An 11,925-nucleotide genomic window follows, 5' to 3' on the forward strand; every position below is an offset into this window, starting at 1 on the left:
TCTGCACCGAGCACAATCCCACCCATCCCTATCCCCATAACCCCATGCATTTACGCTAGCTAATCCCCCCCGATACTAGGGTCAATTTAGTATGGCCAATCCACCTAAACCGCACATCTTTAGACCGTGGGAGGAAACTGGAACACCCAGTGCAAATGCCTAACAGTCACCAAAGACCAGAATCGAACCTGGATCCCTGGCACCGTGAGGCAGCAGTGCTAACCACTGTGCCACCCATACAGGGATGTGGCAGAGGGGACATCCCGAGTAGGACACTCTTTTGCAAAGTCGGTGAGACTTGATGAGCCAAATGGTCTGTTTCTATGGTTCAGTGGCTGGGAATCCTGCAGCGAGTAACTCAACCCCTGGTTCTCCAAAACCCATCCAACACCAAGGCACAAGTCAGGAATGTGATGGCATGCTCTCCACTGGCCAGGATGAGTGCGTCTCCACCAACACTCCAGGCTAAAATAGCTCATTTGATCAGCACCATGTCCAAAACATTCACTCTCTCTACCACCAACAGCAGTGAGTATCATCTACACTGCAGCAAATCACCATGACTCCTTTGACAGCACCTTCTGAGCCCACGACCTCTACCACCCAGGACAGATGCCCAGAATACCACCACCTGCAAGCTCCCATGGAACTAAAGCAACATAGACATAGAAAATAGGAGCAGGAGGAGGCCATTCGGTCCTTTGAGCCTGCTCTGCCATTCAATATGATCATGACTGATCCTCTATCTCAACACCATACGCTCACTCTCTCCCCAGCATACCTTCAGAGTCTAGAAGGCAACATGGTGACACAGTGAGTTAGTGCTGCTGCCTCACAGCACCAGGGGCCTGGGTTCGATTCTGTGGGGAGTCTGCACATTCTCTCCCTATGTCTGCATGGGTTTCCTCCAGGTGCTCCAGTTTTCTCCCAGTGTCCGAAAGGCGTGCTAGTTAGGGTGCTAAATTCTCCCCCAGTGTAACCTGAACAGGCACTGGAATGTGGCAACATTCACAGTAACTTCATTACAGTGTTAATGTAAGCCTACTTATGACACTAATAAATAAACTCAAAAACATCCATTTTCTTCTTAAATATATTTGGTGACTTGGCCTCCACAGGTCTATGGGAAACAATTCAGCATCTCTGAAGTCCTAAATGATCTACTGTGCAAGCTAAGACTGTGACCCCTTGTTCTAGACACCCCCCTGCCCACCCAGTGGCAGCAGTGTGCACCATCTTCAAAATGCACTGCAGCAACTCACCAAGGCTCCTCCCAACAGTACCTTCCAAACCCGTGATTGCTACCATCTAGAAGCATAAGGGTGGCAGGTACCTGGCAACATCACCATCAGCAAGCTCCCCTCCAGGTCACACAGCATCCTGACTTGGAAATACATCCTTCGCAGTCGCTGGGTCAGGATCCTGGAATTCCCTCCCTAACAGCACTGTGGTGTAGCTACGCCACAGGGAATGTAGCGATTCACCAACACCTTATCAAGGGGCAATTAGGGATAGACAATAAATCATAGAATCATACAGCACGGAGGCCCTTTGGCCCATTGCGTTCACACCGACATACACGAAACACCTGAACTCCCATCTAATGCAGCACTTGGCCCATAGCCCTGAATGTTATGACGTGCCAAGTACTCATCCAAGTGCTTGTTAAAGGATGTGAAGCATCCCGCCTCCACCACCCTCCCAGGCAGCACATTCCAGACCCTCATCACCTTCTGGATAAAAACGTTTTGTCCGCACATCCCCCTAAACCTCCTGCCCCTCATCTTGAGCCATTATCCCCTCATGACGACCCTTTAAGTGCAGGAAAAAACCTGTTCCTTATCCACTCTGTCCATGCCTCTCATAATCTTGTACATCATACTCTAGCTGTGGCCTCCCAGAGTTCTTTACAACTCCAACATCACTTCCTTCTTTTTTGTAGTCTATGCCTTGATTGATAAAGTAAGAAGTCTCATAACACCAGGTTAAAGTCCAAATATTTGGACTTTATTATTGGCAGCACGAGCTTTCGGAGACTCGCTCCTTCATCAGGTGAGTGAGGAGCTGTGTTCACAAACATGGCATATACAGACATAAACTCAATTTACAAGGTAATGGTTGGAATGCGAGTCTTCACAACTAATCAAGTTTTAAAGGTACAGACAATGTGAGCAGAGAGAGGGTTAAGCACAGGTTAAAGAGATGTGTATTGTCTCCAGACAGGACAGTTAGTGAGATTTTGCAAGCCCAGACAAGTCATGGGAGTTACAGATAATGTAACATGAGCCCAACGTTGAGGCTGTCCTTGGTTATCAGTTTCTGCTCAGCAACTCTGCATTGTCGTGTGTCGTGAAGGCTGCCTTGGAGAATACTTGCTCGAAGATCAGAGGCCGAATGCCTCGCATTCCAACCATTATCTTGAGTTTGTGTCTGTACATGCCCTGTTTGTGAACACAACTCCTCACTCACCTGATGAAGGAGAGAGACTCCGAAAGCTCTTGTGCTGCAAAATAAACCTGTTGGGCTTTAACCTGGTGTTGTGAGACTTCTTACTGTGCCGACTCCAGTCCAACGCCAGCATCTCCACATCAGCGATTGATAAAGGCAATATGTCTTTAAATGTTGGCCTAGCCAGCAACGCCCACATTTAAAGGAATTTTGACAAACACCTCGCAGGTGCAAGCATAGGGCTTGGGAACGCAATGCTTATGGCTCAAGACACAGATGATCAACATCAGTTACACCAGTCGCAGAGTTAAATACACGCTAAGGGTGCCTCCATACAGCTCCAACAATACACCCTGTCTTCCAGTGTGTTGAAAAGTCAGAAGGTACCGCAACATGATCCATGTGGAAAAAGTGTTCTTTTAACCTTGGTCTATGATGGTCATCTCGAGACCGTTAGCAGGATTCAGACACGCTCACAAATACCATTCTCCCACTCCCACAAATGTGAGCGGCATGACGGCCCAGTGGTCAGCACTGCTGCCTCAGAGCTTCAGGGACCCGGGTTCAATTCCCAATTGAGTCACTGTCTGTGTGGAGTTTGTACATTCTCCCTGTGAATGCGTGGGTTTCCTCTGAGTGCTCCAGTTTCCTCCTATGGTCCGAAAGACATGCTGGGTGGGTCACAGAGTCATAGGGATATACAGCATGGAAACAGGCCCTTCGGCTCAACTTGTCCATGCCAACCTTTTTTTTAAACCCCTAAGCTAATCCCTATTGCCCACATTTGGCCCATATCCCTCTATACCCACCGTATCCATGTAACTGTCTAAATGCTTTTTAAAAGACAAAAATTGTATCCGCCTCTACTACTACCTCTGGCAGTTTGCTCCAGACATTCACCACCCTCTGTGTGAAAAAGCTGCCCCTCCGGACACTTTTGTATCTCTCCCCTTAAACCTATGCCCTCTAGTTTTAGACTCCCCTACCTTTGGGAAAAGATATTGACTATCTAGCTGATCTGTTCCCCTCATTATTTTATAGACCTCTATAAGATCATCCCTCAGTCTTCTACGTCCCAGACAAAAAAGTCCCAGTCTACCCAGCCTCTTCTTATAACTCAATTCATCAAGTCCCGGTAAATCCTAGTAAATCTCTTCTGCACACTTTCTAGTTTAATAATATCCTTTCTGTAATAAGGTGACCAGAACTATATACAGTATTCCAAGTGTGGCCTTACCAATGTCTTGTACAACTTCAACAAGACGTCCCAACTCCTGTATTCAATGTTCTGTGCCTTCTTCACCACTCTGTCCACCTGTAACTCCGCTTTCGAGGAGCTATGAACATGTGCCCCGAGATCTCTTTGTTCTGTAACTAAACTCCATCTGCAATTTGTCAGCCCACTGGCCCAATTGACCAAGATCCCGTTGCAATTGGAGATAACTTTCTTCACAATCCATTACACCACCAATTTTGGTGTCATCTGCAAACTTACGAACCATGCCTCCTACATTCTCATCCAAATCATGAATATAAATGTCAAATAACAGTGGACGCAGCACTGATCCCTAAGGCACGCCGCTGGTCACAGGTCTCCAGTTTGAAAAATAACCCTCTACAACCACCTTGGCTTGTGTCAAGAAGCCAATTTTGTATCCATTTAGCTACCTCACCCTGGATCTGTGAGATTTAACCTTATGCAGTACCTTGTCAAAGACCTTGCTAAAGTCCATGTAGACAACATCAACTGCACTGCCCTCATCTACCTTCTTGGTTACCTCTTCAAAAAACTCAATCAAATTTGTGGGACATGATTTTCCACTCACAAAGCCATGCTGACTGTCCCTAATCAGCCCTTGCATCTCTAAATACCTGTAGATCCTGTCTCTCAAAATACCTTCCAACAATTTACCCACCACAGACGTGAGGCTCACTGGCCTGTCATTCCCAGGCTTTTCCCTGTAGCCCTTGAATTGGCTGTGCTAAATTCTTCCTCAGTGTACCCGAACAGGCGCCAGGAGTGTGGCAACTAGGAGGATTTCACAGCAACTTCATTGCAGTGTTAATGTAAACCCGCTTGTGACTAATAAATAAATAAACTTTACTTTCTTCTACTTTTGTAAGATGATAAGAATGTTGAGCAGAATTAGGCCATTCGGTCCATCAAGTCTGCTCTGCCATTCAATCATGGCTGATATTTTTCTCATCCCCATTCGCCTGCCTTTTCCCCATAACCCCTTTGGTTTAGAAAGGCGTCACGTGTCGGCCGCAGGCTTGATGGGCCGAAGGGCCTGTTCCTATGCTTCGTCCCTTCAAGCTTGCCCTGTTCTAAATCGATGGGCACGAAGTCGATATGGTCAAAGGATTCACGTTTTTATTATGTGTCCAGATCATCAACAACCGGTCCTGGTCCCCCCAATCCGACACTACAGTTAAGAAAACTCACCAACGCCTTTACTTCCCCAGAAGACTAAGGAAATTTTGGCATGTCCACTATGATTCTCACCAACTTTTACAGATGCAACAAAGAAAACATCCTTTCCAGTTGTATCATAGCTTGGTATGGGCTCCTGCCCTGATCAAGACCGCAAGAAATTACAAAGGGTCGTGAATGTAGCCCAATCCATCACACAATCCAGCCTCCCATCCACTGACTTTGTCTACACTTCCCGCTGCCTCGGGAAAAGCAGCCAGCATAATCAAGGACCCCACACACCCCGGACATTCCCTCTTCCATCTTCTTGTCAGGAAAAAGTTACAAAAGTCTGAGATCACGTACCAATTGACTCAAGAATAACTTCTTCCCTGCTGCTGTCAAGACTTTTGAATGGACCTACCTTGCATTAAGTTGATCTTTCTCTACACCCTTGCAGTGACAGTAACTCTACATCCTGTGTTCTTTCCTTTTTTCACTATGAATAGTACGCTTTGTCTGCAAGAAACAATCCTTTTAACTGTATCCCAATACGTGACAATAATAAATCAAATCAAAACTTACCTCATATTAAGTTAATCTTTCTCTGCACCCTAGCAATGACAGTAACACTACATTCTACACTCTTTCCTTCCCTTATCCATGAACAGTATGTTTTGTCTCTATAACGCACAAGAAACAATACTTTTCACTAATACACTAATGCATGTGACAGTAATAAATCAAATCAAATATATTAAGCTGACCTTTCTCTACACCCTAGCTACGACTGGAACACTACATTCTGCACCATTCCCTTTCCTTTTCTATGAACAGTATTGCATGTCTGTAAAGCACGCAAGAAACAATACTTTTCACTGTATCCCAATACACGTGACAATAAATCAAATCAAATATATTAACTTGCTCTTTCTCTACACCTTAGCTATGGCTGTAATACTACATTCTGCACCATCTCCTTTCCTTCTCTATGAATGGTATGCTATGTCTGTACAGCATGCAAGAAACAATACTTTTCACTTATTAATAGATGTGACAATAATAAATCAAATCGGACTTTGAATAGGATCACAATCAGCTGTTGCTAGCCTCCATTCCACAACCTTGTTAACAATCACTCTCTGCCTCAAAGTGCTTTCGGTTGGTAGAGTGGCCAGACCATGGGGGAAGTTTATCGACCCACCACCTCTCACAGAGTCGGGGAAAATTTAATCGCTACACAACTCCACCTTGCCCCTACCCGGAGCTGCTTAAAGAAGCCAAAGGGCATTTCCTTTTTTTTAAAAAGTCCGAAAGCAAATTCCTCTACTCTATAATACTTTTGATTTAGAACGGGGTTAACAGGCTTAGCGTAGCTTAATTGAGTCTTACCGACACTGTTCGTTCGAGATGGCCTTGCAGCTTTGAAAATGACAAGAGATTTGAGGAAGCTGATCGGAATTGTTTGTCCTGATTAAAGTTAAGGAAAAAAGAAACATAATTTAGAAGTTAGGAGTAAAATCGAGGATTCAGGTAGGAGGGTTTTGCATCTGGTCTTACAGGTAGCCCTCGGACCTACACAACTTGTCCCTGCAAATTGACTTAAGTTAAAATGTCATAAGTCAGTTAGGAACAACTTTCTAAATGGGGGATTGGTTACTGAACCCCATTTTCACTGAAAAGTAACATTCCCTTTCCATCAACTGCTGCCCATGGCACCGTGAACAAGTTTATTTACTTATCCGTCACAAGTAAGGCTTACATTCACCCTGCAATGAAGTTACTGTGAAATTCCCCTAGTCGCCACAGACCTTCATTGGGTCAATGCACCCTAACCAGCACATCTTTGGACTGTGGGAAGAAACTGGAGCACCCGGAGGAAACCCCACGCAGACACAGGGGAAAACGTGCAGACTCTGTACAGACAGTGACCCAACACAGGAATCAAACTGGGTCCCTGGTGCTGTGAGGCAGCAGTGCTAACCCACTGTGCTACCGGGGCATAGGAGCACCCCCTTACTTGATACAAAGAAAATTACAGCACAGGCCCTCCAAGCCTGCACTAACTATACTGCCCAACTTAGCTAAAACCCCTTACCCTTCCGGGGACCATATCCCTCTATTCCCATCCTGTTCATGTACTTGTCAAGGCGCCCCTTAAAAGTCACTACTGTATCCGCTTCCACTACCTCCCCTAGCAACAAGTTCCAAGCACCCACTACTCTGTGTAAAAAATCTGCCTCATACATCTCCTTTAAACCTTGCCCCTCGCACCTTAAACCTATGCTCCCTCGTAATTGACTCTTCCACCCTGGGGAAAAGCTTTTGACTATTCATTCTGTCCGTGCTCTTCATAATCTTGTAGACTCCTATCAGCTCTCCCCTGAAGCTATGTCGTTCCAGTGAGAACAAACCAAGTTTCTCTAACTGCTCCTCATAGCTAATGCCCTCCATATCAGGCAACATCCTGGTAATGTTTAATAGTTTTGAAGAGAAAACCAGTTGGTGATGAACTTTAAGTGAACTATAACTCTTTCATACACCAGCAGTTATCTCTTTGCTTACCAAAAGATGCGCAGGTATTTCTTATGTTCAATACCTGAAATCCATAGTACAAGGAAAAATATATAAAATACCATATTTCTTAATTTAGAACATCAATTAAATGCAAATTATAAACTTTGAACTGACATGTACTTGTAGTTGCTAAGGGATAACTAGAACATTAGAAAGAGGAAGAGGCTTGCCAACTGTGATTAAATATATTCCTGGATAGCTCACTGCTGCCTCACAGCGCTAGGGACCTAGGTTCAATTCCAGCCTTAGGTCACTGTCTGTGTAATTTGTGCATTCTGCGTGGGTTTCCTCCGGGTGCTCTGGTTTCCTTCCACAGTCAAATGATGTGCAGGTTAGGTGGATTGCCCATGCTAAATTGCCCCTTAGTATCCAGAAATGTGTATGTTAGATGGATTAGTCCTGGATAAGTTGTGCTTTCAGAGAGTAGGGCGAATGGCCACCTCCTGCACTGTAGAGATTCTATGGTTCTCAAGATTTCATCACATGATTTGCACCCATTCTCCAGCCATTATTCAGTCGAGACGCGTCCATCCTTCTGACGCGCTGCCTTCCTGCGCCAATTGGAAAGCAAAATGACTCCTTTCCGTTCCAGGCAGGGGAAGAATAATTTGAATAACACTGCTTTCTCCTCTGAGGCTCTGTTCAAGTCCCAAGCCAAGGACGGAGCACGAAAATCAAGGCTTTGGCTGCAGTCCGCTAACAAGGGCATACCACATTGTCGGCGGTGCAATCTGTCAGAGACATTAAGCCAGGGCCCTTGCTCGGGCGCATGCAAAATAAGAACATAAGAAATAGGAGCAGTAGGCCATCTAGCCCTTCGAGTCTGCTCCGCCATTCAATAAGATCATGGCTGATCTGAAGTGGATCAGTTCCACTTTCCCGTTTTCTCCCCATAACCCTTAATTCCCTTGTCTGTCAAAAAACCTATCTACCCGTGACTTAAATATATTCAGCGAAGTAGCCTCCACCACTTCAACGGGCAGAGAATTCCAGAGATTCACCACCCTTTGAGTGAAGAAGTTCCTCCTCAATCCGTTCTAAACTGCCTCCCCTTACTTTGAGGCTGTGCCCTCTAGTTCTGCTGTCTTTTCTAAGCGGGAAGAATCTCTCTACCTCTACCCCTTCATTATCTTATACGTCTCTATAAGATCCCCCCTCAGCCTTCCAGGACCAGTCTATTCAATCTCTCTTCATAAGCTAACCCCCTCATCGCCGGTATCAGCCTGGTAAACCTTCTCTGTACTCCCTCCAAGGCTAATATATCCTTTCGCAATACCACATTGCAGTATTGGTGAGAAGAGCAGGGGAGTTACCTGTGGTGTCCAGGCTGTTGCGTTTCCCAACAGAAACAACTTTGTTGGCTGTAAAGTGCTTTAGGGTTGTGTAAAGCTCTAAGGCATGTTCGGGGGGAGTGCTGCACTATCAGAGGTGAGAGGTTTTTAGATAAAATGTGAAGGGGAGGCCCTGTTTGCCCTCTCAGGTGGACGTAAGAGATCACAGCACTATAGGGTGGCACGGTAAAGTTTTAAAAGTTTATTTATTAGTCACACCTTTCAGTGGGTTATCAGTTGGCCACTTACAGTCTCAATAGACCCCAAAACGGATAGGCTTCCTAGAAGCCCTTCCGGCCCACTGTAATTTGGGAGATAGATCTGTAGACTTCTATCAGGTTGCCCCTCAACCTCTGTTGTTCCAGTGAGTACAAAACAAGTTTCTCCAACCTCTCCTCATAGCTAATGCCCTCCCTACTGGCCAACATCCTGGTAATGTTTAAGTTTTGAAGAGAAAACCAGTTGGCGATGAGCTTTAAGTAAACTCTAACTCTTTGTAAAGCAGGCAGAAGACTCACAAAGTTTTAAACTGGGGCTTTTGTCAAGGTAAAGTTTTGTGAGACCTCCTATAATCAGAGGAGCAATTTGTCTTGAGGTTGTGCAAGATGGGACCTAACAGTTGATGAAGGGCAGGAAGAAAGTCACCTGCTTTACTTTACAAGATCTCCCACCTTCCAGTGACTTAGGGGCAGGGGGAGGGCAGTCTCCAACTCTATGACTCACTTATAAAATTAGTAAGCTTTATTCAAACCTCAGCTGTCCTGGCTAACATTCCTCTCTCGTCCCATTTGCTGCCTGTGGGCTCTTGATGCACCTACAGCTGGCTGCTGCATTTACCTACACAACGACAGTCAATACACTTCCAATTGTTTCGCTGGCTGCTCTGTGACGACTGGTGGGTGTGCGTGACGTGCAACTCGGAGCTCCTCGTGGTCCTCCATCACCCTGAAACGCAACACACAGTGAATCACAGCCAAATCACTCTCCTCGCACCGCTAGCCCTTTTCTCCAGCTAAACCAGCAACAAGTTTGGCAAGACGCACCAAGCTACTGGCAAGCTGGTAGAAGTATGCATCTTCAGGGAATTAATAAATATCTGATTCACTAGCCACTCAAATGTACAGTCTTTGTCGTGTTAAAAGGTTAGAATTTTATAAAGCCATTACGGTCACAGGTTGTAGATTAGAATTTTATGAAGTTACAATTACATTCACAGGACCATTACTGGATAAACTTGTTCTCAAAATTAAAAACATGTTAACACTGTCACTAAAACAGCAGACAATAGGAGGCCAATTAACTTCAAGGTAAATATGCACTACCAATGCTGGACTAGAAATCCTTAATTTAATTCCGCTTTGTCACTAAAGAATGACAGCACATTTCCTTTAGGCAGTTGTGTGTTAATCTGGACATTAGTCTCCAGTACACTGCTTTTAAGTATTCCTAGACGGCCTACCTCTGCCCCTCATTCTTATGTCTTTCATCCATAGTACACCGAGGGACTGGAAACTGTAAAATTGCTTGTACTGTGTGCGTGACATTGACTATGTAGCACAGTGGTTAGCACTGCTGCCTCACAGCACCAGGAGCCCGGGTTCGATTCCTGGATCGGGTCACTGTCAGTGCAGAATTTGCACGTTCTCCCCATGTCTGTGTGGGTTTCCTCCCATTACGCGAAAGACGTACTGGTTAGGATGCATTGACCTGAACAGGTGTCATAGTGTGGCAACTAGGGGAATTTCACAGTACTTCATGGCAGTGTCAACGTAAGCCTTACTTGTGACTAAATAATAAACATTAACTTTGCTCAAACACCATTCCCCACCACCCCCCCCGCCAGCTTTGATTACGCAACAGACAGCTTGTCTGTAGAGATGATGATGTGGAGATGCCAGCATTGGACTGGGGTAAAACAGAAAGAAATCCCACAACACCAGTTTAAAGTCCAAACCTGTTTGGACTTTAAACTGGTGTTGTGGGATTTCTTTCTGTAGAGATGATGCCACAGATGGACACTTTTACTAGTGACCACTACATGGGAGGCAATGACAGTCACAAGTAGCCACTGGTCTATACATTGTACAAATACCACACATTGATGTTGAGTGAAACCTTGCCAAACAGTTCATTAATAAATAATGGAAGTGGTTTAATCCTCATTCTGTGCCAAGTCTCTCAGGGCTGTGACCCATGACGAGGTAGTTACAAAGTCACTCTAGGGTTTCTGCAGGCTGATGGCTGGTATGTATAAGTAGACCATCAATGGTTGGGAAAAAGGGCGAACAACTGGGCTTGACTGCTTTACTGCCAGTGGTTTAGGCTGGCTCACGAAAGAATGGTTTGGTCAGCAAGTGAGGAGCGAATGCAGGAAGAGAAAAAACACCATAAAACATAGGGGAAGAATGAGGCCACTCAGCCCATTGAGTCTGTTCCACTATTTAATCACGGCTGATATTTTTCTCATCCTCATTCTCCTGCCTTTTCCCCATAACTCTTGATCCCCTTATTCATCAAGAACCTATCTATCTCTGTCTTAAAGACACTCAACAACCTGACCTCCGCAGCCATCTGCAGCAAAGAGTTCCACAGATTCCCCACTCTCTGGCTGAAGAAATTCCTCCTCATCTCTGTTTTAAAGGATCATCCCATTAGCCTGAGGTTGTGCCCTCTGGTTCTAGTTTTTCCTACTAGTGGAAACACCCTCTCCACATCCACTCTATCCAGGGCCTGGCAGTATCCTTTAAGTTTCAATAAGACCACCCCCCCATCCTTCTAAATTCTAATGAGTACAGACCCAAAGTCATACAGGTCTACAGCATGGAAACAGGCCCTTCGGCCCAGTTTGTCCATGCCAACCTCTTCTTTTCAAAACCCTTAAGCCCAATTGCCCGCATATGGCCCGTATACGGCCCGTATACCTCTATAGCCATGTAACCGTCTAAACGCTTTTTAAGATACAAAATCATTCCCATCTCTACCACCACCTCTGGCAGCTTGTTCCAGACTCCTCAACCGTCCCACATACGACACAGAAACGTGTCTTGATAGCTGTTGAAGGAACAGCAATTAAAGAGAGGCTTCAACAGCTACTCCAAGTTACGGCAGGGAAATCCCTTTGGCATTTATGGTCCCCAGAATCTTGTGATAACTATT

At 45.3% G+C, this 11,925-nt stretch overlaps 1 protein-coding gene across 3 annotated transcripts in view; it reads right to left on the bottom strand.

The window, feature by feature from the left end:
• The window catches only part of LOC145337637 (RNA-binding protein 4-like), a 104,298-nt gene that overhangs the window by 59,745 nt on the left and 32,628 nt on the right, over positions 1 to 11,925 (bottom strand). For all 3 annotated transcript variants that reach the window (XR_013885379.1, XR_013885376.1, XR_013885377.1), the window contains 2 exons: positions 9,521 to 9,714; positions 6,254 to 6,331 (listed from right to left, as the gene is read on the bottom strand). The gene's annotated coding sequence lies outside the window, so the exon portion shown is untranslated. The remainder of the gene's footprint in view (positions 1 to 6,253; positions 6,332 to 9,520; positions 9,715 to 11,925) is intronic.

The sequence above is a fragment of the Carcharhinus amblyrhynchos genome, unplaced genomic scaffold, assembly GCF_965287045.1.
Source record: "Carcharhinus amblyrhynchos unplaced genomic scaffold, sCarAmb.v2.hapA scaffold_54, whole genome shotgun sequence".
NCBI classification, from domain to species: domain Eukaryota; kingdom Metazoa; phylum Chordata; class Chondrichthyes; order Carcharhiniformes; family Carcharhinidae; genus Carcharhinus; species Carcharhinus amblyrhynchos.